We start from the raw sequence: 25,260 nt of genomic DNA on the forward strand, positions 1-25,260 counted from the left end.
CACGGCAAGTGCTGTTCTAAGAATTACCAATTCCTTTTTTTTTTTTAATTTTTAAATTTATTTTTGGCTGCATTGAGTCTTTGTTGCTGCGCGCGGGCTTTCTCTAATTGCGGCGAGCAGGGGCTACTCTTCGTTGCAGTGCGTGGGCTTCTCATTGCAGTGGCTTCTCTTGTTGCTGAGCATGGGCTCTAGGTGCGTGGGCTTCAGCAGTTGTGGCACGTGGGCTCAGTAGTTGTCGCTCGCGGGCTCTAGAGCGCAGGCTCAGTAGTTGCGGCGCACGGGCTTAGTTGCTCCGCGGCATGTGGGATCTTCCCGGACCAGGGCTCGAACCCATGTCCCCTGCATTGGCAGGTGGATTCTTAAACTTTGCGCCACCAGGGACATCTCAAGAGTTAACAATTCTTGTTAGGTCATCTAATTCTCAAATCAGCCTAATGTACGGGGTCCTGGTATTATCCTCATTTTATAAATAGGGAAGATCAGTAACTTGGCTAAGCCCTGAACCCATGCTGGCTGGCAGGGTCTTAATCTTAAGCTATACTGACACAGAGATGAGAGAGGTCGACGTTTGGAGTTTAAAGGTCTGCCAGAGCCATCTTGAAATTCTCAATAAATTTTATCTTCGAATGTGTGCTTTGTAAGTGAAGTCCTGCCCCGGTCACCTTCTCACCCCCCAAGATGGGCTCCTGGCCGCCCCATCCCTTGCCCTGGCCAAACCCGGCAGCTGCCCTCTGCTTCTGGTGGGGACCTGGGCACGGGGAGGGGCCCGGTGGTCGGGCAGAGCTGTGGACGTCTACGAGGGGCTGCGCTCCCCTGCAAGTACCCCCAGCCTGAGGGCACAGGACACGAACTAGCAAATAAAAGCCCCACAGCCGACAAAGACAGAGATCGCAGAATAAAATAAAAAGCTTTTCTTTTTCCTTTTTGAATAAGAGGCCTTGCGTTTTCATTTTGCACCTGGTGGACCTTGCTAGTTACGCAGCCGGCCCTGGGTGCATAGCAAGTCATGGGTGGGAATGAAATGGCAGCTCCTTTCCCCTTCAAAACAGCGACAAGGGTAACAACGAATGCGTATTCCGGGTTCAGTAATTCAGGGCGGTTTGTTCTGACTTTTGATCCACAGGTAGAGACAAAGGCTTTTCTTGCAGGCCCCAAAGGGGGGCACTTTTGCCGCTTCCCACAAAGATGGCTTCCCCAAAGCCTCCTAAGTCGTCAGTGTGATTTGCACCCAAAATATGGGCTGTTTTCCAGCCAGCAGCCCTGTTTGCTAGGGGATGATAGGAACATCTTATTTTTCCCTCCTTCTGTTGCTGTAATTCCCAATGCAGAGTGTTCTCTTTAAAAGATGCTGTGGGCGGGCTTCCCTGGTGGCGCAGTGGTTGGGAGTCCGCCTGCCGATGCAGGAGGCGCGGGTTCGTGCCCCGGTCCGGGGTTATCCCGCGTGCCGCGGAGCGGCTGGGCCCGTGGGCCGTGGCTGCTGGGCCTGCGCGTCCGGGACCTGTGCTCCGCAGCGGGAGAGGCCGCGGCGGTGAGAGGCCCGCGTACCGCAAAAAAAAAAAAAAAAAAAAAAAAGATGCTGTGGGCAAGTACTTTAAGCAAATATGGGCATCTCTGTGGCTTGCAAGGCTGCAGCCAGGCCCCGGAGGTCTGGAAGGTGGACCCCACGGCCTGGGCATGGAGGCCCTGCCGACGGTCTCGGCAACTCAGTGCCACCCTCGGGACTCCTGGGAGGCAACTTAGGCCACAGCGCTAGAAGAAGGAGGAATCTCAGAGCTATGGGGCGGGAGAGCTCCTGGTCTGGTCGTCCTCATGTCGAACAGATGAGAACCCCTGGGGACAGAGTCAGCAGCAACTCCAGGCGATTCCAGGGCCACTGCGAAGGGCGTCCAGTGAGAGGCCTCAGATTACAGTACAACAGCCAATGTGCTCTGCTGGGAGTGACGTCTCCTTGCTCGGGTACAGGCCCACATCCACCATATCGTGAGGATGGAACAGTCCAGGAAGAGTGAGGGATGCAGGGAGATCCTGCTAGCGGAGACTAGTAATGGGGAAAGTTGGCCTGGGATTGGATGGGAGTTTGGGGGACAGCTGGGCCTCAGCCAGTTTCCTTACCTTGGATACTGTTCTGTCTTCAAGAGCCCGCTGCCTAAGCAGCTGGGCCAAACTCATTTCCACAGCTGCCTTGGGCATCTCTGAAACCCTGGATGTAACCGTGTGGGCTGTGGACCCACTGAGGCATCTGTGTATCTTTATAGTTAGTAAGCCTGTTCTCACCACTCCCCCAAAGGTACCCTTTCCGTCCGCCCCGCTGCTTCTAAGAAGAGCATCTTCAGCCAGCAAAGCACTCCTTTTCTGTTTCTCTGTTCACAGGAGAAAGAAAGGAAGAGTGGGGAGCTGGGCACAAAAGGCTTAGCCCATGGTGCCTTCTTGTGAGTTTTGCCACATCTCAGATGGGGTTCTCAGGTCAGAATCCAGATTAGCACGTTGAACTCCCAACATACAGTTGAATAACGCACATGCTTTTTACTTGTTTTTACCGTTTTCTGATCGTAGTTGACCTTTACTGAGTCCTGTCTCTCCACTTGGCCCCCTTGCTGAGCTTTTCTACACACATGGTCCCTTTCCAATTGCATTGAGATTTAATTTACATACAGCAAAATGCAAAGACCTTTAAGTACAGATTTTGGTGAGTTTTGATAAATGTATACACCCATGTACCCATCACCCCAATACAGGAACATAGGATGTTTCCACCACTGCAGAACGTTTCCTGGGCCTTCTTCCACTCAGCCTCCTTCCCCACCTGTACACGAAGGGGGCCACTGCTCTGATTTCTGTCACCACAGCTTCGTTTCTCTCTTCTAGAACTTACGAATGGAAGTTTTGCTTTTTCATGTCTGTCTTCTTTTACTCCATGGAGCGTTTATGGCCTTCATCCAGGAATACCAGCAGCTGTTCCTTTTTATCACTATCTAATATTCCGTTGCCTGAATAGCCCACACTCCGTTTATCCTTTGATCTATTGACAGACATTTTTTCAAACTTGTGGTGATTATGAATAAGCCTGCTATGTGCTTTCACATACAAGCCTTTTTATAGACATGTGTCTTGGGGAAATACCTAGGAGTGGAATCATTGGGTCATACGCTAAGTGTATTTTTAACTTTATAAGAGGCTTCCAAACCTTTTTTCCAAGTGGTCATATCAGCTTTTTACTCCCACCATGAGTGTGTGAGAGTTCCAATTGCTCCCGCATCCTCACCAACACTTGATATTGACAGTCTTTTTCATTTTGGCCATTCTAGTGGGTGTGAAGTGGTATCTCATCATTGCGATTTGCATTTCCCTGGTGACTAATGACATTGCACACCTTTTCATGTAGTTATTGTATATATCTTCTTTTGCGAAGCGTCTGTTTATGTCTTTCCCGCATCTGGGGAAGGGTCTTGTTTGTCTTAGCGCATTGCAAGAGTTCTTAACACATTCTAGATACAAGTCCTTTGTCAGATATATGTGCTGCAAATATTTTCTTCTATCTGTGCCTAGACTATCCCTTTTAACCCTCCCAGGAAACCTAGGAAGTGGATGTCATCTCCACTTTGTTTTACAGAGCCAAAAACTGAAGCACAGAGAGGCTAAGTGAAATGCCCAAAGTCACACAGCTACTCAGTAGCCGAGTGGGAATGCAGACCCACTCGCGTGTGACTCAGAGCACTGACATCCAGAAAATTCCAGGGAGGAGCTCTCCATACACTAAGCCTTGTATCTCCCTGGCAGCCTGGGTATGCCAGTGCTTGGGCTGGGTTATTTCAGTTCACACTCGCTCCCTCTGCCTTGCAAATACCAGACCATCCTGGGAAGTAGCCGGCTCCCAGAACTCAGCTGGGAGCACTGTCTTCTCGAGCGGATGCCATGGGGCTTTGAGCTGCTCTGATGAAAGACAAACTGCGGGTATTTTTACGGGTCTCTGAGGATGCTGGCAGGATTACCTCGTGCCAGGAATAACAATGAGGGGCCTAGGCGAGCTCACTGCCAGCCCTGCTCTGGGAGACATCACTGGAGGAGGCGAGCCAGGCGGTGGGAAGGGAAGGGGGCCTGCGGGTGGGAGGGCAGGGCTGGGTTATTTATCCACAGCTGTCTCCATGGAGGGCTGCTGGATCACCCCAGGGACTCTGAGCACGGGAAGGGGCCCCTGTGGTAGTCAGAGCAAAAGGCTGGGAGGTGTGTGAGAGTGGGAACCACAGCCATGCCAATCATGAGCATGCTAGTCAGAATAGCGAGCCTTTATTGAGGACCCCTGTGTGCCAGGCACTGTGTTTGCATTTTGCATCCCCATTAGGTGCCAGATATGGTGTAGCTGTTTTGCACTTACTAGCTTAATGCTCATAATAACCCCATGAGATACGTATTATTAAAATGCCCACAGGAGGAAACTGAGGTTCAGGGAGGTTAAGTAATTTGCCTAACGTCACATCGTTTGTAAGCGGTTGCGGTTTGAATAGAGGTTTAGCTAATTCTAAAGCCCGGTCACTTAAATGCTCTGCTGCCTTTCTGTTCACAAACTTGTGTCAAATTCCTATTTGGGTCAAGCACTACACGGGGTGACTTGACCAGGGGAATATAATGTTGAATAAGACCCATCCCTGTCTTTGGGCCGTGTGGTTAGTTGAACAGTGGCCCCGCCAGAAGATACGTCCACATCCCAGAATCTACGAATGTGAGCTCATCTGGCAAAATAGGTTTTGCAGAGGTAATTAAGTTAAGGATCTTGAGATCGTCCTGGGTTATCTGGGTGGCCCTAAATCTAATGACAAGTGTCCTTACAAGAGACAGAAGGGAAGACAGAAGAGGAGAAGGCCATGTGAGGATGGAGCAGAGACTGGAGTTGTGCAGCCACAAGCCAAGGGATGCCTGGAGCCTCCAGACACGGCAAGAGGCAAAGAATTCTCCCCGTGGGCCTTGAAGGAAGGTTCATCAGACCCGACGTACTAGGTCCAGCCCAGACACTGGAGGGGGTTATTCAAGGGCTTGGATCCTGGGAGGTGCGATCACTGGGGGCCATCGTAGAGGATGCCTCTCACAGCGGCAGAAGGCGGACTCCCACCTACTATTTGTGTGGCTCTCCCAAGTCATCTGGCTCCGGACTGTAGGTGGAACGTGTGTGGGCTCCTGAGCTGGATTCTTTATACATATCACACCATGTAGTAACGTTTAATGCTCACCTGAATTCAGCAAGGGGAGGCGTTCTCACCCCCATTTTGACAGAGGGGGTAGCTGAGGCTCAAAAGATGAAGGCCACACAGTAGCATATAGAGTAAACCAGTGGTTCTTGACTTTGGCTGCATCAAAATCCCCAAGAGAGTTTCTGGGCTCCACGCACAGAACTTTTGAGTTAGTAGGTCTAGCATGGAGCTGGAGAGTTTGCATTTCAGAGAAGTTCTCAGGTGAAGCTGATGCTGGAGGTCTGTGGACCACACTTTTAGAAGCACTGGAGAATCAGTGTTGCAGGGACAGGGGAACCCTGGAATGTTAGTGAATTAACAAATAAAATGTATTTCTGGCTCAAGTTGCAGTCCTGTTGGCGTTAGTTGGCTCTCCTCCATCCATGCACTGTTTGGAGCCTGTGGTCCCCAGAGTTGCCATGGAAGAAAAAAGAAGGCAAGAGGGTCTTGTAGGATGTTTTAAAGGGTGAGGTCCGGAAGTGACTTTCCTGCCTTCTGCTTACACCCCATTGGCCAACACTCAGTCACGTGGCCCCAAACAACTGCAAGGGAAGCTGGGAAATGTAGTCTTCCTCAGGAGGAGGTGATGGTGCGATGAACATGCAGCTGGTCAGAGCCAGGCTAGGACTTGATCTCAGGCTCTTTCCCCCTTCATCTTTTGCTTTTTCAAGTGCTCTCAGTGGACTTTCTCATATTAGCCAGATTCAAGGGACTTTTTTTTTTCCTGTAAAAATTGAAAAAAGAGAAGAGGAAAGAAACGTTCCTTGGGTCCATCAGTGCATTCGGTTGCCGGCAGCCTTGCCTTCTACGGGGCCCAGGTGCTCAGCTGAACAGCTGCTGAGCACGTTGAAAGCCTGTAGCATTTCTGTAGGGGTTTCTTGCATGAGTTTCATTTCTACCATCTTAAGCTACGCAGGGTCACCCTCTCCAGCATTGGAGGAGCCCTGTGGCTCCTGCTTCTTCAAGGCCTAAAGCCTGAACTCAGGGCCACAGACAAGCTCCAAGTGGAAAATATGCCGTTCCTACCTCTCCCCACCCTGCTGCTCCAGACTGTTCCAGACGCCTGCAACACCTGCAGGTTCCAGTTTTCATGCCTTTGGATACACGGTGACATCTGCCTGAATGCGCTCTCTTCCCTCCAGACTCAACTCAAGTGACACCAGCTCCATGAAGCCTTCATCGCTTAGTCAAATGAACATTCAACTTGCCCTCATTTTGGAGCAGAGGTGGGGGAGACAGGCCTCTTTGTCTATGCCTGTGGTCCAGCACTTGTCATGGCCTGTGCAGACTCTAAAGGCTTTTGCCCGTGCCTGTTTCTCCTCACGGAATGTGAGGTGTTTAAGATCAAAGACCGCGTGGCCTCCTTTCCTGGCTTCTTCATTACCTGCAAGACTGAGGTCAAAAGACTTCCCGTGAAATGCAAAACCCTCCCCAAGATGCAGAGGTGAAGAGTGAAGTCTCTGGCATGGGTCGGAATCCCAGCTCTGCCACTTGTGCAAGTTTGGGCAAATTCTTAGCTTCACTGGACTTCAGTTTTCCCATCGGTACAGTTGGGCTAATAATGTTGTACATATTCCATGAAATAATATGCCTAAAGCCCTTCGAACAGTGCCAAGCGCATGGGAAACTGTCGAGACGTGCCAACTATCTCTCTGTTATCATCATTACTCTTGGTATTACCCTCTCAACCTTGGCACACACCAACCACAGCAACTTATTTCCTTGCTGACGGTTTTGGTGATTTTGCACGTCTCTCTGCTTTTGCACTTGGTGTTTTTCAGATTGGATGTCCCTGTCTCTCACCTATTCATTCATTCATTTAACAAAGTTTTTGCTGAGCTCCCAACTACTCACACTGGAAACTCATCTCAGTCAGCCCTTCCTGGCCAGTCCCACTGGATTTACCACTCCTGTTTCGAAGTCTATTTACTTTTTCTGTATCTCTGTGACTAACTTGAGAGCAGGAAAAAAAAAAAAAATGTTCTTTTCCCCACTGGATTTAACTGCTCTGAATCCAGGTCCTAATATCATGGGTGGCATGTAGTAGGAGCTTAATAAATATCTGTTGAATGAATACATGAATGTTGATCATCTCCAAATCTGGCCCCAATGCCAGAGAATGCAATAACTTGGCATCAGGCATAGCAGGGGGATCTGCAAAGCTCGGGCACTGGGAGGTCCTTCAGGAAGATGAAATCAGCAGCCGTGGAACAGCAGCCTGAGCTGGAATCTCTTTCCTTTAGGTACCAGGGGCTCAGCATCTCCAGAGGTGGGGTGGGGGTGGGCAGATCCCATGTGACGTACTGTTTCCAGTGGGTCTGGGCTTTTAAAATGATGATTAATATTATTATTAATGATATTTCCTGATACAAGGAGAGAGGGCATCCTTTACAAGCACAGGGCTTGCTTCATGGAAAGCACCCAAAGTATGTTTGAATGGTGAATGCTGGTCCAGTCTACAGAGCACATCCAGTTAGTTGACAACTATGTATTGATTGCCTTTTAGGGGTCAGGTGCTACTCTGGGTGCAGGAGATGGGAGTTCTGCAGTAAACAAAATACAGAAGACCCCTGCCTTGGGGAGCTCACCTTCTAGAGGGAACAAGGAATTGAGCTAAGCTATTAGTTTGAATTTTCTCTCTCCTCCAGGGGTGGCCAACTGCCCCCCCTGCCCCCCACCCCCCCACAGAATTTTCCTCTTCTTTTGTAGAGCAGTGGTTCTCTTCTAGGGGGTGAGTTTGCACGCCAGAAGATATTTGACAATGTCTGGAGATAGTTTCGTTTGCCATGAGCTAGGTGTGTCTGTGTTACTAGCATCTAGGAGATAGACGTTGAAGAGGCTACCCAGCATCCTACCATGCACAAGACCGCCCCACAAGAAAGACTCTTACAGCCTGCAATACCAACAGCTCGACGCGGAGAGAGAAGGGGCTTCTTAGCCAGTGACTGCATTTCCCAGCTTCCTGTGAGGCTGGGTGTGGCCACGTGACTGGTTCTCGCCAATGGTGTGTGAACAGGAGTGCGGTGCCCACACCCAGGTGCAGAGCTTTTAATAAGTGGACGGACCTCCTTCCGCTTCCTCAGGTTGGAGGAAGAGAACAACAAGGTCCCAGGTGACAACGGAGCCACCTGGGGCCCTAAATCGCCACGTGGGGAGAGCTGTCTAGCCATCAAAGACGCTCTCCTTGGACCGTCATGGGCACAAGAAATAAACTGCAGCGTTTCAACCCTATGCACTTCTGGGTCTCTCAGTGATAGCAATTTAACCTACCCTAACTTCTGTATTCTTGACAATAGTTCTTCAATGAGAAGAATAGCCAACATTTATTGAGCACACAATATGAGGCAGACACTAAGCTGTTTAAATGTAAGATCCCATTTTGTCATCATACCAACCCTATGAAATAGGTACTATCATTACCCTTTTTTTTTACAGATAAAGAAACAAAAGTGCAAGGAGGTGAGCAGGGCACTTAAGTACCAAATGGAAGTTTTATGTCAGATCCCAGCCTCAACCACCAAAAGCCAGTTCCTTTCTCCATCCTCAATATCTCTTCACTTGAGCATCATCTCCCCGCAGGGTCACCGTAACTGTTCTCTCTTTGGTCCCTCTGCCTCCATTTTGGACACTGCAGGTAGGCTGACTTTTTGAAAACCACATCTGCTAACTTCATCATCTCTTGCTGCTTCTCCTTTAGGCCATACACCCTGGGCTTTGGCTGTACTGCAAGAGGAAAGGATTATTCTTTTTCCAAAATTATTCTTGCTCTGCAGAGGGAATCACAGTTAAAGTAACAAGCTTCCCCTGTGTATTCTTAAGAGTTCAAGCAAGGATTGTTTGACCATCTCCTGGGAACACTGTTGAAAGGATTCTTACCTTGGGTGGGAGGTTCATTCCAACCAGCCATTGCTACGGTTCTGCAAAACACAGCTAATTGCATAATGTAAAATGAACCCAGTTTTTCAACTTCGTTCAGCTCTCAGATTCTATTTGTTCTATTAAAGACCGTATTGACTTTGGAGAGCAATGTGGCAGTCTCACACTATAGCAACTTTACTCCTAACTACACTCCCCAGAGAACTCTCATGTGCAAAGGAGAAATGTAGGATTTATAACGCAAAAAACTGCTAAGCTAAATGTCCATCCACAGGAGAATGGACAAAATAAACTCCTACAAAGAGTATGATGGAGGAGTGAAAATAAATAAACTAGAGCTACGCGTGGCAAATACAGATGAATCTCAAAAACGTAATGTTAAGCATAAAAAGCACTTCGAAGAAGGATAAGGTAGAGTATGATGTCATAAATAATGTTATGTATTGTGCCAGTCCGGGTCCCAGCAGGAAACAGAAGGCACCCTTGGAATTCTGAAGAGAAGGAAAGGAAAGAGTCATTTACAGAGGTGGCAGGTGTGATAGATTGTTTCGTGGCCACAGATGCCTCCCATCCCATTATGTATTCTTCCTTTGCTGCTCCTTTCATCCAGATACGGAATTAGTTTCCATCCCTTTTAATCTGGGCTGGTTTTGTGACTTGTTTGAACGAATAGATTATGGCAAAACTGACTTGGAGTGAATTCCAGAGGTCTTGCAATTTCTGCTTTCACCCTTTTGGAATGCTTCAGATATCACGAAAAGAAGCCCACGCTAGCCTACTGGAGGCCTCATGGAGAGAAAGACCCAACCACCAGCCAACAGCAACCACCTGACACCCGAGTGAGACCATCCGGGGCCAGCCAGCTCCCAGGTGAACATCGGTTGGTTACAAATGTATCAGTGAGTCCAGCCAGCCATGACTGCGGCGAGCAGAAGAGCTTCCTAGCTGAGCCCTGCTCAAATCACCAGCCCACAGAGTTATGAATTAAAAAACGGGTTAATGTTTCAAGCCGGTAAGTTGTAGGGTGGTCTGTTATGAGCATACAATCAACCTTGAAGAGTTAAGGAAACAAGAAGTACTGAGGCCTCTAGGAACTACCAAGGCGGGAGTTTCCACAGCAGTGCAGTAGCATTTGCTACAGGAATGCAGTGGGGGGCTGGAGTCTCATCAGGGGGGCCACCTCAGAAGCCCAGAACCGCAGCAGAGATGGAGTTGGGGAGAAGTGAGTACTCCAATCTCTCTCTCTTCCTCCCACCAGTCTCCTTCCAGGCCCTCCTACTGGCTGAGCCTGGTCAGAAACCAGAAGGCAAGGGAGACCGGGAGATGCCATTTTTGGGGGTCACAGAGAATGGATGTGGCTGGGACTGGGGGCAAACGGAGAATATACCAGGACGGGGTTGCTCCCAAACAGCAGACTGTAAGCACTGCTGTTCTCGTTTAAGGGAATGAGAGACCGCACATCAGGAAAGAGGTTATCTCTGGGGAAGGAGGGATTTCTACCTTGAAGAAAGTAGGGGGTGCTTTCGTATATGCATGTTTCCATATAGGCTCCACGTGCAAGGGAAGGAAAGGCATTTTAGGCAGGCTCACTGCACCTGACTCTCCACGATGCCCTTTCACAGAAGCCGTATATAAACTAGGTGTGTAGAACCATCCCATGAGAGTGTGGGCTAAATTACCTCTTCTTCCCAGGTAAGAGGGTCAGAGGGTGAGAGCGACCCCCGGCCCTGTTGCTCGGCGCAAGGGCTGCTGAGTTTCAGATTTAAGTCCGTCCACCTCCAGCACCTTTGTCTGGATGAAAGACCCTCCCTGGTGTCATGGCAGGTACATACCTTTTGCCCATATCTGTCTGTTCCTTCTTCTCTGTTTCTCCCTTCTTTTTTTTTTTAACATCTTTATTGGAGTATAATTGCTTTACAATGGTGTGTTAGTTTCTGCTATATAACAAAGTGAATCAGCTATGCATATACATATATCCCCATATCTCCTCCCTCTTGCGTCTCCCTCCCACCCTCCCTATCCCACCCCTCTAGGTGGTCACAGAGCACCCAGCTGATCTCCCTGTGCTATGCGGCTGCTTCCCACTAGCTATCTATTTTACGTTTGGTAGTGTATACATGTCCATGCCACTCTCTCACTTCATCCCAGCTTACCCTTCCCTTCTTTTCTTTTCAGTTGGAGGAAGAGAGAAAATGATCCCAGAATATTATTTGTCTAAGAGGAACGTTTAAGATAAAATAGGCTATGTGAGGCCTGCCATTCATCGTCCCCACAGCACCTGGCCTAGGTGGGAGCCGGGATCTATGGTGACGGATAGGAATGTTTTTCGAATTCAGCTGTCGAAGCCCGGCAATCATCCCTGCCTCCTGGGTGGAACATTTACAATCTTCCTCTTTAGCGGCGTCTTAAGACACACAGGCACTTTTGTTTCCATGGAGAGCCCACTCTTCCCTCTAAGGTAAATGGCCCGCTTGCCTGCCCTTCCTCCCGTCTTTCCCTCTTTCCCTCTGTTTCTCCCTTTCCTTCTCTTTCTCCTTCATTTGCTCCCCAATTTCCTCTACCCTTTCCTCCTTCCACTGAGCTTCCCGCCGGCAACGGGGCAGAATGAGAGCCTTTATCCTCCCCGCAGGGGAGGGCAGTGCGTGTCCTCCCCTGATGCTCCTGTGGAGAGGTTCTCAGAAGCCTCTGGCGCTGAGAAATCTCACCCTAGATCTTTGCATTGTTGTCTTCCTAAGAGCTTATTTTGCAAAGAGCTCAGAGCCAGGGAGTAAGGCGGGCCCCAGGCCCCGGGAGGATGTTGCTGGTGGCCCCAGGCGTCTCACTTCATCTCTTAGTTTCTTCACTTGCAAAGTGAGACTCAGTCTCCCCAGAGCCATCATGAAAAAATGCTGGCGAGGGTGGCAAATAGATTCCTTCCTGTTAGTCACCCAGGTCACTCAGCTGACACCTCTGCCTTTTGGCCCTGAAGTTTATTTATTAACAGCCTTCAAAGCGGGGCCAGGGGCCTCCTGGGGGTGGAGCCCTAAGAGGCCGAAAGCCATGGGCTTGGGCAGGTAGAGGAGGCGGGGCGCTCTGGGGCTGCCTTTGTAGTTTCTGGGGAGTTTCAGAGATGCCAGTGACCATCAAGAGCGGTGCCTGCGTGTTTGGAACCAAAGAGGAAGATAAAGCTAGTCTCAGGGCGTGTGTCTCTCGCCTGTAAGGAGCTCTACATATGTGCCTCTGAGTGTGTTTGTACAGTGTGAAGGCGGCTCTGTGCGCACACACGAGCACACCTATATGTGCCTGTGTCTGTGTGCATGTGTCATGTGTCTGTGAATGGATAGTATGAAGGTGAGTCTGTGCATACACACGAGAGTCTGCGTGATGTACATACGTATAGTATGAAGGTAGGTCTGTGTACACACAAGCACCCGTACGTGTGCACGTGGCGATGGTGTGTGCGTGTGCGCACGTGCGTGCTCCCCATGGGTGGGCCTCGAGCACTTTGATCAAGAGTCACCACATTTTGCATCCGGCTCGAGGGTCCAGTTACAGAATAGGAATCCTCAACATATAGCGAGAACGTTCAGATGTTCAGCTGAGGGGATGAGGTTGGTTGGGGAGGCTCGGTGCCCTAAACGGAAGCCCCTCTGTCCCCACACTGCCCGCGTGGGAGTGAGGCCTTTGCCTGAGAGCAGATGTGTGTCCCTGTGGCCTCGTTTTGCTCTGGGATGGGACTTGGTGGCAGGAAACGCAAGCTCAGGTGTTCATGCATTTCCAGAATGTGTCTGATTTTAGTCGGGATTTCGTTAGGAGTAACTGCATGTGTGTGTGCTTGGCTCCAGCGAAATATGTGATGATGCCTCTTTCCTTTTATCCTCCCTCCCCCGCGCCTTCCCTCTCCCTCTCCCTCCCACACATACTGTGCATCTTCTCTTTGCCGGGCCCTGTTCCATGGGCCAAGGCTGCAAAAATGATTCAGAAATAGTCCCCATCGTGAGAAACAACCAGTGTGTTTAGGGTAAAAGGTTAGCAAGCTGCAGTAACAGAACATAGCCGTGGAGGGGACACCAGGCATTCTGGGGGCACAGACGGGAGCCCCTCGTCTCTCAGGGACCCCATGAAAGGCATCCTGGAGACAGCGATGCTTGAACTAGATCTAGAAAGTGGAGGAATTCACCAGCTTTGTAAGAAAAGCTGCTATTGTTTTCAGGAGGTGGTACTTTGGGGCACAGGACAGAGTCATCTACTCACGTCTGGAGGACTCTAAGAGGTCATAGGGCCTTTGTTAAAAATGATTGGTCTGTGATACAGCTTTGTACTAGAAAGATCCTGAAGGGGGAGGGCAAGCAATGCAGGGCAAGCAAGGATGAGAAGACGAGCCCTCTTTACTTCTATTTGCCAAGTTAGACTTCCGAAGGAGGAAGGAACGAGTGTGAAGCAGGGAATGTGCGGTTACTGAGCACCTACCGTGTGTCAGGCGCCTCTTGTCTCATTGTGTCCTCACCGACAGCTCTGTAGGTAGTAGGTTGGTTAACCCCATTGTACAGCTGGGGAGACTGAGACTCAGGTCTCAGACCAGGCAAAGAACAGGACTTTGAATCACAAGGTATATGGCTCCATTCCCAAGCCTGTGCCTCTTTCCAACAAACCCCATTGCCTACAAGAATCTTCTCTAGAGAACATAGCACTGTGGCCAATAGACTTCTTGTCAAGGATCATAAACTTGGAATTCAATATAAAGTCACTACTGTTCCTCCCCCAAGGAAAAACCCGAACGCCTGCCCCTTTTGAAAAAACAGCATGTCTTGGTGGGACGGACTATTAATATACATCGTCATGACATCAGTATCGCAGGCTCTTTCTTTTGGGGAGCCAGGATGTTGCTGATTTGCATACTGCTTTGCATTCATTTGCATTTACTCTCCATATGCAAAATCAAATGCAGCTAATTAGTGCAACCTTGTTACAATGAGAAGCAGGCCCAACCTTCTGTGCTAGGGCCTACGGAGCCCAGAACTGGGACCCAAACCACCCAAAGCCAGTCACATCTTGGGTCAGACACACCGGAGCGTTGAGAGGGAGATGCACACCCTGAATGAAAAACGGGATGGCTGAGTATCATTATTTTTCAACTATTGTCCCTTTGAAGTAACTATGGCAGAGAGAGAGGGTGAGGGGAGAGAGAGAGAGACAGAGATCAAAGGATGCGGCAGAATTTCCTCGGAGAAAGAGCACAGAATTTGGAGCCCAAAGGCCTCAGATGAAATCAGCATTGGGGTTTGGCTTTGCCACTTACAGGCTGGGGGACTTTGCACTTACAGGCTGTATGGACTTGTAGGGATTACATGGGAATAAAATGGACGAGAATGTACTTTGCAAATGTTAAAGCACGATATAGAGGTCAGGGCTCCAGGCCAGGCCACCTCTGGTGACAGAAGGCAGCACCAGGGTCAGCTGGGGACAGAGGCTCACAGTCTTGCAGGGTCCAGACCCCAAATATGATGGGAAATATATCTATGTCTGTGTCTCTATCTCTATCCCCATCAGCTAGCATTTAATAAGCACACGAACCAAACGCTGTGTTAAGCACATCACAATCATTATTTCACTTAATGATTCCCATGAACACTCTGAGAGGCATGTATTATTATGACCCCACTTACAGATACCACCACGGCAAAAACGTGCCAGCCAAGCACACCAAGATAACTCTTGCCAAATGGTTAAGAACCTTCTCTCCCGAGCGGTGATGGTGACATTCATGGTTTACACTGCCCTACCCCGCCCCCCTTTTCTAGCCTCCATGCAGACTATGGTCTTTTTACTAAACAACTTCTTTCACATTTGCCTAGTTGGGACCATTTGGATTTGGTTTTGGCTTTTATTCTATGTCCTCTGAGGACTCTTGTTTTTTTTCTCACCTGGTCATTTTGATTAGACTTGAGTATTTCAGCTCCATAGTCACATTTCATTACCTAGGACAGTCTCTGCAGAGAGCAGCTCCCATCGACCAAGGTAGATTGCATTATGGTTCACAAATTGGGATCTGTAAACCATGATGGAGGTGGGATTATACCCCATGAATATATAGCCTGGCCATGTGGCTTTGCTCTGGCCAGTGACGTGTGAGTGGAAGCAATATGTGTTGCTAGTAGGCAGAAGACAGCGTGCGGTTTGTCATGTATTTCTTTCCCTTCTGACCTGATGCCCAGCTATGTTCTAGATAGAATCTGCTCCACAGCGGGGCCCTGGAATAGACGCACTGTGGAACTTCTGGTGGGCAAGTTACGTGAATAAGAAGTAAATCCCTAATTTTGCAAGCCTTCAAGCCTTAGAAGATTATTTGGTTCAGGAGATAACAGCCTGTCCTGATGGAAACATTCTCTTTCTATTAAATATTATGAGATTAGTGCTCGTATGAACTGACTAGTTATATTGTAGATAACTGGACACTTATCCCTATGATATTGTCATCACTCAAAATATTGTGTACTTCCATTTTGAAAACGGCTTTAAAATTATAAAATATTACTACTACTGACAACAGCTAATGCTTTGCAAGCATTATCATATTTAATCTTGACAACAGCCCTGTGAGGTAGGTTCTCTTAACTTCCATTTTCCAGACAAGAGAAACACGATCTCAGAAATGCTCACTAATGAGTCAAGAACACACAGCTAAGAGGAGGGTCAAGATTTAAATCTGCATTCTTCTCAGGTACAAACCCTAATGTCATTATTTTCTACTCATACTTTCCCCGACAAAATGGATATTAACAGGCTGAGTCACACACCTGACTCATCAGAGATGATTACAGGTATTTTGGCTGCTTATAAAAAACCAAAATAGTTATTGAGTAATGAAAATCACATTGGTCTTGATATTAGAAGCTACCAGGGGCAGGGGTCGGTTTGTAGCTATTTCTTATAAGTGACCTTATTATGTGACCTTGGGCTAGATTTTTTTTCCCCTCTGCACCCTGGTATTTTCATCTGTAAAATGGAGCACTTTGCTTCAGACCACATGGTTCATGAATCTGAAGGATGGGGTCCTTCCACCCCCTAAAAATGTATGCAAAACATTGTATGTGTATTTTTTTCTGGGTAGAGGATTCATAATATTCATCAGGTCCTGGAAAAGTTCTGTAACACCCTAAGGATGAGGAACTCGAATTCTCTCCTTTGTTGAGTATGACTTATCCCTTTCCCCAGAAGAAGTGGGTGTAGGAGCAAGGAGAATTCAGGCTGACTAAATCACATTTGAGTCGTATGCGTTGAGTGTCAGTCTTATCAAAGAATAACTGGAAGGCAAGCTGTATCAGTTTAGTAAAAATAATCATTAAAAAATGTTTCTGTCTCACATTCCTGTGGCTCCTTGCAGCTTACACTGCACAGAAGCTGTTCTTTTGTCTTCCTGGCCAGGGACTGTGTCATTAGTTGTGGCTATTGGTCATTTCCTGTCTCCCTCAGCCAAATAATCATGTTATTTTGACTGGGATGAGAATGGGTCCAGAGCTGTGAACTCGGTCTCACAGTAACTGGTAGATGCCTTTCCTGGAATGTGGGAGGAAAAGAAAACAGGGCAGGAAAATAACATTCGTGGAGTGTCTGCACTAACCAGACTCTCTGTTGGCAATTCATTCATCGTGATAAAGTCATGCATGTCTCTTTCCAACCAGTGTTTATTGGGTACCTATCATACCTTGGCCACTGTTCTAGGTTCTGGGGATATAAAAGTGAGCAATCAGACAAAAAAGTCCCCACATTCCTGGAATCTATATTCTGGTGGGAGAGATGAAATATATTAGTAAGAAAATTACTAAACTATATATGTTTCACATATGCTACTTCAGGACAGTAGGGCAAGATGTCCTACATAGTATGACCTCAATATTTCAGGTGAGGAAACTACGGATTAGAGACATGGACTAACTCAACCAGTGTCACATAACAGGTAAAAGGGAATGACGTGAGCTTTCCAAGTTAGATTTTTCTGACTCCCAGATGGCTTTTCCCTCGGAAAGCAGTGGCCACGACCTAAAAGATAATCTTTCAGCTGTGAGCCTTTGAGTCAAATGTTCCTGAGGCTAATTCCATCCTGATGGAGATCTGAGTTTATACAGAGAAGGCTCACTCCCCTACCCTATTTGTACCCAGTTTGAAGAGTTTGGGGCCATAATTTATTCAAATCAGTTTCTTCCCCCTTCTGTCTTTTACTTCTTCTTGGATTCTAATTACACACATGTTGGATCATGCTTGACATTGTCCCACAGGTCTCTGAGCTTCTGTTTACTTTTCCTCAGTATTTTAAATCTCTGTTGCGTGGATTGGAGAGTTTCTATTGATCTTTATATTACATCTTCGGTGGTTGTTTTCTTCATTCTTTATCTGCTCCTTCATTAATACCTTATTTTGAAATTTTGTCTGATAATGACAACACCCTTTCCCATGCCATGACATTTTGTATTGCCTGACTTTTTCTCCTGAGTATGCATTCCTCTTTTCTGTTTCTTTGCACGTGTAGTAATTTTTGGTTGAAAACTGGACATTGTAGATAATACATAATAGTAAATCTGTATCATGTTGTCTTCTTCTGAGGATTATTGGAGTTTTGTTATAGTAAGCACTCGACCTGCCTGGATTCAAAGATATGTAGCACCTGATATTTTTGCTCTATTCTTTTTTTTTTTTTTTTTTTTGGCGGTACGCGGGCCTCTCACTGTTGTGGCCTCTCCCGTTGCGGAGCGCAGGCTCCGGACGCGCAGGCTCAGCGGCCATGGCTCACGGACCCAGCCGCTCCGCGGCATGTGGGATCTTCCCGGACCGGGGCACGAACCCACGTCCCCGGCATTGGCAGGCGGACTCTCAACCACTGCGCCACCAGGGAAGCCCTTTGCTCTATTGTTATGGCTTCCCACTGCTGCTCTTTTAGTGTGGCTCTCTGGGGGTCTCCCAGGTGCCCGTGTAAGTTGGTTATTTGCCAAGAATTTGGGCAGCAATGGGACTGACACTTTCAGTAGTTATTTTTTTCTTCTATGATTCTCCCCTACTTTCTAGTTTGTCTGCTAATCTCGGGTTCTATTTCCTGCCATGTCAAGCCCATAAAACTTTAGTTTTCTGCTACCCAAGCTGTGCAAAATTGGGCATACACGGAGTTAAAGAACAAAACAAACCCCCGGAGTTAAAGAACAAAACAAACAGATCTCACCCGTTGCAGCTCTACCTTTAGAGGAGGCTTCCTCCTGATCTCGTCACGCTTTTTCCTGGCCCCTCTGAATCTCTTCTGTAAATGCAGAGTTTAGTGTCAGCCAGGGATCTGGGCAGAGATTACACTCAGTATTTGCATCTCATTCCTTCTGTGGTTCTCTCATTGCCAGGAATTCCTCTTTCAATTTTCACCTGCTTTCCTAGCCCTATATTCTGATCTCTGGCACCTTGGGTCACAGAGGCTTCGGGTTTTCATGGTTGTAGCCCTAAGGGTTGTGGAGCACCTACGGGTCAGAAATCCACAAATTCCCAATTCTTTCCCCTTACAGTTGTGGTTTTTTCAAAATTAAACTCTTCTCTGGCTTCTGCTTTTGGATGCTTTCCAAAGCCTTTAAATAGTTTTTTGTTGTTGTTGTTTGTTTGTTTTTAAATCGGGTTTTTATAATAGTCATCTACAGGAGGAATCATGTGACCATTCCATTCCTGTGCCATTTCTTCTAATTGGATTTGACTCTGGGAAAAATTTAAGACGTGCAGGGTGAGGTGAAGTGTTTGTCTAGTTCAGACATCTTGCTAGGCTGAGTCCCTTCTTTGGACTTTGGTCTCATTTCATCTCCTGTGTAAGTCATAGAGGCTGTGTCCCCAAGTGAAATGTAAGCTCCGGAGGTTAGGGTTCTATATGCAATTGAGCTGGAATAGACAAAGAAGCAATAATGATCGTAATCCTTGCCTGTAAGGAGAAGTCAGTCTTACTGGGGCGACGTGTAGATGAGCCTGGAGGAGCTTTGATGGTTCAATGCTGAGTAACCTGTTGCTGACCATTGTGCTATAGAAGTTCAGGTGCCATTTGCTTTGCAACACATTGATTTAGAGATGCAAGTTTGAACGTAATAGAAAACACCTGTATGCTTTCTTTTGCAAACTCAAGTTTATTCAACTCTGTCACTCTCCTCTTTTGAATCTATGATTGGAATGTATTGTTTTTGCCTATCCAGTACCTACCCTACCTTCTGGTCCAATATCCCAATTTTTCCTTGGGGGACCGTCCTGGAATCATCCACAGGAGTGGTGACTGAGTGGGGTGGACATGTACTCAGGCTAATTAGAATATCCCCTCCTCTGACTACAATGATTAGAGAATGTAATGTGATCCACGTTGGTCCACTGTGATTCATTCCCTAGACTTTTGTTAGAAACGTAGGGAAAAAGATGTCCTTCATCTGGAATTGATGAGAAGATAGGATATAATCTTTACTAACTTTGCACTACTAATAACTGCAGATAAAAATAAAAAATAAAATAAAAATGTGGACCTGGCCATTTGTCCTTTCAATCCTATTTCTGGAGCTATGGAAGCCACCTTGACATCTCTTGGGAAGAGTCTGCTTCAGAGAAAGCAACACAAGAGAAATTAGACGTGAGAGATGAGATAAGGCATTCATTTGGGTTCCTGAAAGTAGATATGTCTGACCTTTTTTATACCTGAAGTTTATACCCAAACTTTTTAGTTACCTGAGCCCATAAATTCCTTTTATGCCTATGCCAATTTGAGTTGAGTTTCTGTCACTTATAACCCAAGGAGCCCTGACTAAATAATAATAATTGGTTGTCACTTTAAGCCTCTACGAGATAAGATTAGAACTGATGGGCTTCATGATTACAGTGGGTTTAATAGTGTCCCCTTAAAATTTATGTCAGCCTGGACCCTCAGAATGTGAGCTTATTTTGAAATAGGGTCTTTGCAGATGTAATTAGTCGAGGTCTCTAAATCCAATGGCTGCTGTCCTTACAGGAAGAGGTGAGAACACACAGAGACACAGAATAGATGAAGATGGAAACAGAGATTGGAGTGGTGCACCTATAAAGACAAGGAAGGGAAGGATTGCCAGGAGCCACCAGAACTTGGAAGAGGCAAGGACGGGTCCTCCACTAGACCCTTCAAAGGGAGCAGAGCCCCGCCGACACCTTGACTGCAAACTTCTGGACTGCAGACTGTGATGGTATAAATTTCTGTTATTTTAAGCCACTCTGTTTGTAGTAATTTGTTATGACAGCCCTAGGAAATTAATGCAATGATCTAACTCCTGCTTCTTTTTCCAACCTCATTGTAGAGACAGCAGATAATAGTACAGACCCTGACATTGGGCTTTCCGGATTCTACTTTTGGCCTTTTCACTTTAACCTTTCTGAGTCTCCGTTTTCTAAGGGAGCTAATGACAGTAATATTTCACTTCTTAAGTTTGTTGTGAGAATAAAATGAGTCATATTTAAAGGCATTTAAAACAGCTTTTGACACAAATGATACACTCAGGACATGATGGTTGTTGTTATTATTATTATTTTGTATTTACATTACCATCACCACTGTCTCCTGCGAAGTTCCCACAAGCGCTGCTTATTCCAACTATAGGAAACTATCTGTACTTCCGCAAATGAAACCGAGGCCGGGAGAGTTTCAGGAACTTCCTGCCCGTGATCGAACAGCTCCCGTGTGTCAGATTTGGAATTCAAATCCTGGTCGGCCTGCATCCATGCCAGGCGCTGTGGGTCGTTCCAGAGTAAGAGTAGTGAGTGGCATAGAAGGACCCCCGTATCTCCCTCTCTTTCCCTTTATCCTGAGCCCTCTCCTCTAGCTCTGTCAAGACTTTTGATGCCGTCCAGTTATCAGACTGCTGTCCTGGGTGATGGTGTGCACTCTGAAAGGGATTGCGACTCTTCCTGAGGCTGACTGGAGTTTTCTTCTCGAGGATAATAGGCCCCTCTTCCTGTCTCTAAAATCGTTAAATAGCTTTGTTTTTTGGAGGTGGGGGGAACTTAGAAATCTCATCACTCCCATTTGTGCTATTTGCAATCAGTAAAGACATGCCCTAAAAGCACATTTTATATGCTCAGAAAGAGACAGACTGGGAAGGAAGCGTCGTAAACCTGAAGCAGACATTTCTGATAAAAGCCTGCAGAAAACACACTCTTATTTACCTCAGTGTTCTGCAAACTTTGCTATGGAAACGTTGTATTGATTCTGTCTCCGTCTCTGTCAACATGGTTACCCTTTGGGTCAATACATCCTGATTATCTATTGCAGGACAGTTTGGAATGAAGAAATGGGTTTCTGATGTTTCTACCCAAGAAGTTTTCTTTGTGTTAAGGTCATTTTTTTGACACTCTGCCAAAACCCCAGAGAGGAGCTACCACCATCTCTCTCTCTCTCTACACACACACACACACACACACACACACACACACACGCACACACACACACACACACACAGATACAGACACACACACACACACAGACACACACACAGACAGACACATACACACACACAGATACAGACACAGACACACACACACAGACACATACACACACATACACACACACACAGAGACACAGACACACAGACACACAGACACATACAGACACACACACACATATGCTGATCTATTTATCTATCTATGCTGATATCTATATTTACCTGTTTATAGATAAATATACTTATTTATCTATAGATAAGTATCAGAATATATAGAGATATAGATACAGATGTGCATACGTATACAAATATATAAATAAATTATATAAATACAAATTACATTATATAAATGAACATAAGTATTCGTATAGATAAATGTAACTATAATATTTCAATATTTAAGTATAATTTGTATATATATTAAAGCTCCCATCTCTCTAATCATAGGTGTTTTTCTTCATGCCTTCCTTCTGCCTGGCTCTCTCCTCTATGGCTCTGTTTCTCTTCTCGTGTCTCCATGGTTCTTGCAGTGCCTTCAGTTTACCCAGTTCTCTCGTCTGCATTTCTCCATTTTTATCTCAGTCCTCTTTATCTCTCAATACAACTGCCATTGTCCATCTGTCAGGAGAAAATAATTTTTTCCCTAAGTCTGGGAAGAATTGCCAATCCCATTAGCTTTCCCTCCTTCCTAAGTTGTTATGTGTGTATCAAGAAGTCGTCTTTATTTTTTCTCTCCTCCTGCCCATTGCCCATCCTGTTACATCAAGTTTTATTCCGTAAGACTCTAGAGCAGGGGCCGCAAACGTTTCCTGTAAAGGACCAGACTGTACTTATTTTAGACTTTGCAAGTCATATAGTCTCTGTCACTGTTACTGGTCTTGCCACTGTTGCGTGCAAGACCACGTGTAAACGGACAGTGTGTACAACTTTGTTTACAAAGATAAAGTAGTTTGCCAACCCCTATTCTAGAATACCCGCTGTGGGAGATGGGGCACCTCCTGATGTAGCTCTGATTTTCTCCCTTGCTCTCACCCTTGTGGTGTGGTTGCCCAAGATGACACAGAAAGAGCGGAGCCAGGATTGGAATGGACTTCCTGAACCCCAGCTTATGCTTATTTCCACTTCACCACACTTTTCTGAAGAATACAATTATGATCTGCTGAGGCAGAGAGTGGAATTCCTTCTCCTTTGTCAAAAACCTTTAATGGTTCCTCATCGCGCACTTGAGAAGGAATCGTTCCCTAAGCCTGGCATCCAAGTCCACCAAAGCAGGAATCCATCGTCCTCCTTTGAGCGTCTGGCCCATTGTGCTTTACCTAAAGTTTCTGGGGCATCCATCCATATTTGCTCACTCACTCTCCTCTAAGCATCTCAGGTGCATTTCCATTGCTGTTCCCAGCTCTGTATGGCTCCCCTCGATGGAGCTCTTTTTATTTTCCTACCCACTTATATGTGTCTTTCTCTTTCCTGATGTCTGTGCATCAGTCCAGGAAAAGATGCTAATGGTCCCCATTCAGTCACACCACCACCACTGGGCAAGTCTTTATTGCAGTGGGATTGGTTTTTGTGATGGGGCTCCTTGTATCCACTCCTGAGCCTGGGGGTTGGGGTGGGCTACTCTGATTGAAGTTATATTAGGACCATTTGCAACAGAGGAGGGGAAGGTCCTCCAAGGTTGCAGAGGTCTTGGGCAGACAAAAGCAGCGTATATCCACTACACAGATGCCTATAAGTGTTCTTAAGACATAGCTTTGATTGTGCCGCTTCCCTGCTGCAAGAAATAAAAGGGATCAATGCTTCAGCATGGCTATCAAGGTCTGGGGTCATGAGGCTCCAGCACTGTGGATGTAGGACCTTCCTGGAAGAGCTGGTTGGGTCACTGAGTACTTGAGGCCAAGGTCCTTGTACTCCCAAACGCTGTCTTTACACGACTATCAAACTGGACTTTGTAGAAAGCATCAGTCATGTTCCAGCTTCCTTCTTATTTGTTTCTGATATTCTCTCTTTCTGGAATGATCTCTTCTCACTCCTCTGAACCCTCATGGAAGAAGTGCTTTACTTAAGATGTATTCTGATCATCTTCTGAAGTCTTTCCTCATGTCCCTCTGCTTGAATCTTCACAGCCTCCAATTTATGTTGATCTTTATTTTGTGCACTTTGTATCCTGTCCTCTAGGATAACACTGAGTAAGCGGAGTGCAGGGGTTCCTTTTTCTGATATATTTTTGTATCCTCTCTTGTTCATAGAATGTTCCTTTCACATAGAAGACACAGTTAGTATTTGCTGGATTGAGCTTAATTGAACCGAATTGAACATTCTACATCTGTGCCATTCATTTAGTATTTACATTTGTCAACTTCTATTGTTAATTACTTATTTAGGCATATTCTTCTAAGTTGTATCACCATTGCCTAGGTCATCACAAGATGTATTATTCAATGGGCTAAGTGTTGACTGTGCGCCTGCTCTGTGCCAGGCACCATGTTAATTGCTGTGACCACAGCAGAGAACACGGCAGGTCCGGTTGCTGCCTCCGTAGAGCTTCTGGTCTGGAGTTAGACAATAAAATGTGTACCTGTGGAACCAGGTGCTGAGTGCTAAGGTGCGAGAGGGTTGGAGGAGCTGCCAGAGAATATGAGTGGGTTTGGAGGAAGGGTCACTTCATCCACGTGTGTAAGGTGAATGACTTAGCAAAGTAACAGGTGAAAACTAGCCATTTCCTTTCCTGGTTAGATCGGGTATCCCTTTTCCAGTTTACGCTGAACCCACGCAGGGCTAAGCCCCTCTTCTATTCTGCTGGGTTTCCATGGTGCTCTCTTTTCTTCTTTCTCAGTGCATTTAACACATTATATTGAAATCTGCTCTTTAAAGTCTGGCTTACAGAAAACAGATTGCATCTTACTCAACCGGTCCATCTCTGAGCGTCTAGCACTATGCTTGGCACATGGTGCACAGGAAGCGTCTGTTTAATGCAAAACTGAGCTAACCAGGGTGAGCCTGAGTTGGGTTGGGAGAAACGAGAGGTTTATCTGAAAGGTGCACAGACAGTGGTCACCTTGTGGCCTGCATAAGGCACTCAAACTGTTCATAATGGCTCCTCGTTACAGAAGGCGGGCGGAAGGCGCCAGGTTACAGGGACAACGGCTGATGTTCTGATGTTGTTTGAAGCCGGATAATCTCCCAGCTTCAAATAGGGAAGCCTGTGACCCTCTGTGCTAGACATGAGGACAAGTGACCTTGACATATAACTGCTGGTTGAGAGATGCAGTTATTATCTTCCACCAAGAGGTTACTGGAAAGTACACCTCCCTCCTAATTCTGAAAGCCAGGGCCGTGACCTTGTCTCGGGCTCTGTCTTGTTTTGAAGAAGTCTGTGCTTTGGCACGTGCATCTGTTTTCCTTCTTTAGAAACGAAAATAGACTCAGTCCTTGGGTAAACTGTATTTTCTGGCGGGGGAGGGGTGCCGAAGCGGCACCAGCAAAAGTTGAAAATGAACCCTGGACCAGCAGATGCTCTTGGGCATCGTCAGAGATACCCCGTGCAGTGGGAAGGAGTAGAAGAGAGAGGTGTGGTAGTTATATCCACTCTCGTCAGTGATGTGATAACTACCCACTGTTATCATTGTTCACATTTCACATTCACTGTGCCCTAACTGTGTGCCACGCACCGTGTCAGTCACTTTACATGGACATTCTCATTTGTTCCAGAAAACAACCTCATG

At 46.7% G+C, this 25,260-nt stretch overlaps 1 long non-coding RNA gene across 50 annotated transcripts in view; it reads left to right on the forward strand.

The window, feature by feature from the left end:
* LOC109549452 (uncharacterized) overlaps positions 1 to 25,260 on the forward strand; it is a 396,771-nt gene that overhangs the window by 254,218 nt on the left and 117,293 nt on the right. For 39 of the 50 annotated variants that reach the window (XR_012327382.1, XR_012327365.1, XR_012327383.1 and 36 more), the window contains 5 exons: positions 8,658 to 8,856; positions 9,847 to 10,110; positions 10,791 to 10,922; positions 11,274 to 11,556; positions 20,080 to 20,287. This is a non-coding gene — a long non-coding RNA (uncharacterized lncRNA). Of the gene's footprint in view, positions 1 to 8,657; positions 8,857 to 9,372; positions 9,632 to 9,846; positions 10,111 to 10,790; positions 10,923 to 11,273; positions 11,557 to 20,079; positions 20,288 to 25,260 lie in introns of all 50 variants that reach the window. The other 11 variants (XR_012327395.1, XR_012327360.1, XR_012327363.1 and 8 more) reach the window with 8 other exon arrangements.

Source organism: Tursiops truncatus, chromosome 17 (genome assembly GCF_011762595.2).
Source record: "Tursiops truncatus isolate mTurTru1 chromosome 17, mTurTru1.mat.Y, whole genome shotgun sequence".
Taxonomy (NCBI): Eukaryota; Metazoa; Chordata; class Mammalia; order Artiodactyla; family Delphinidae; genus Tursiops; species Tursiops truncatus.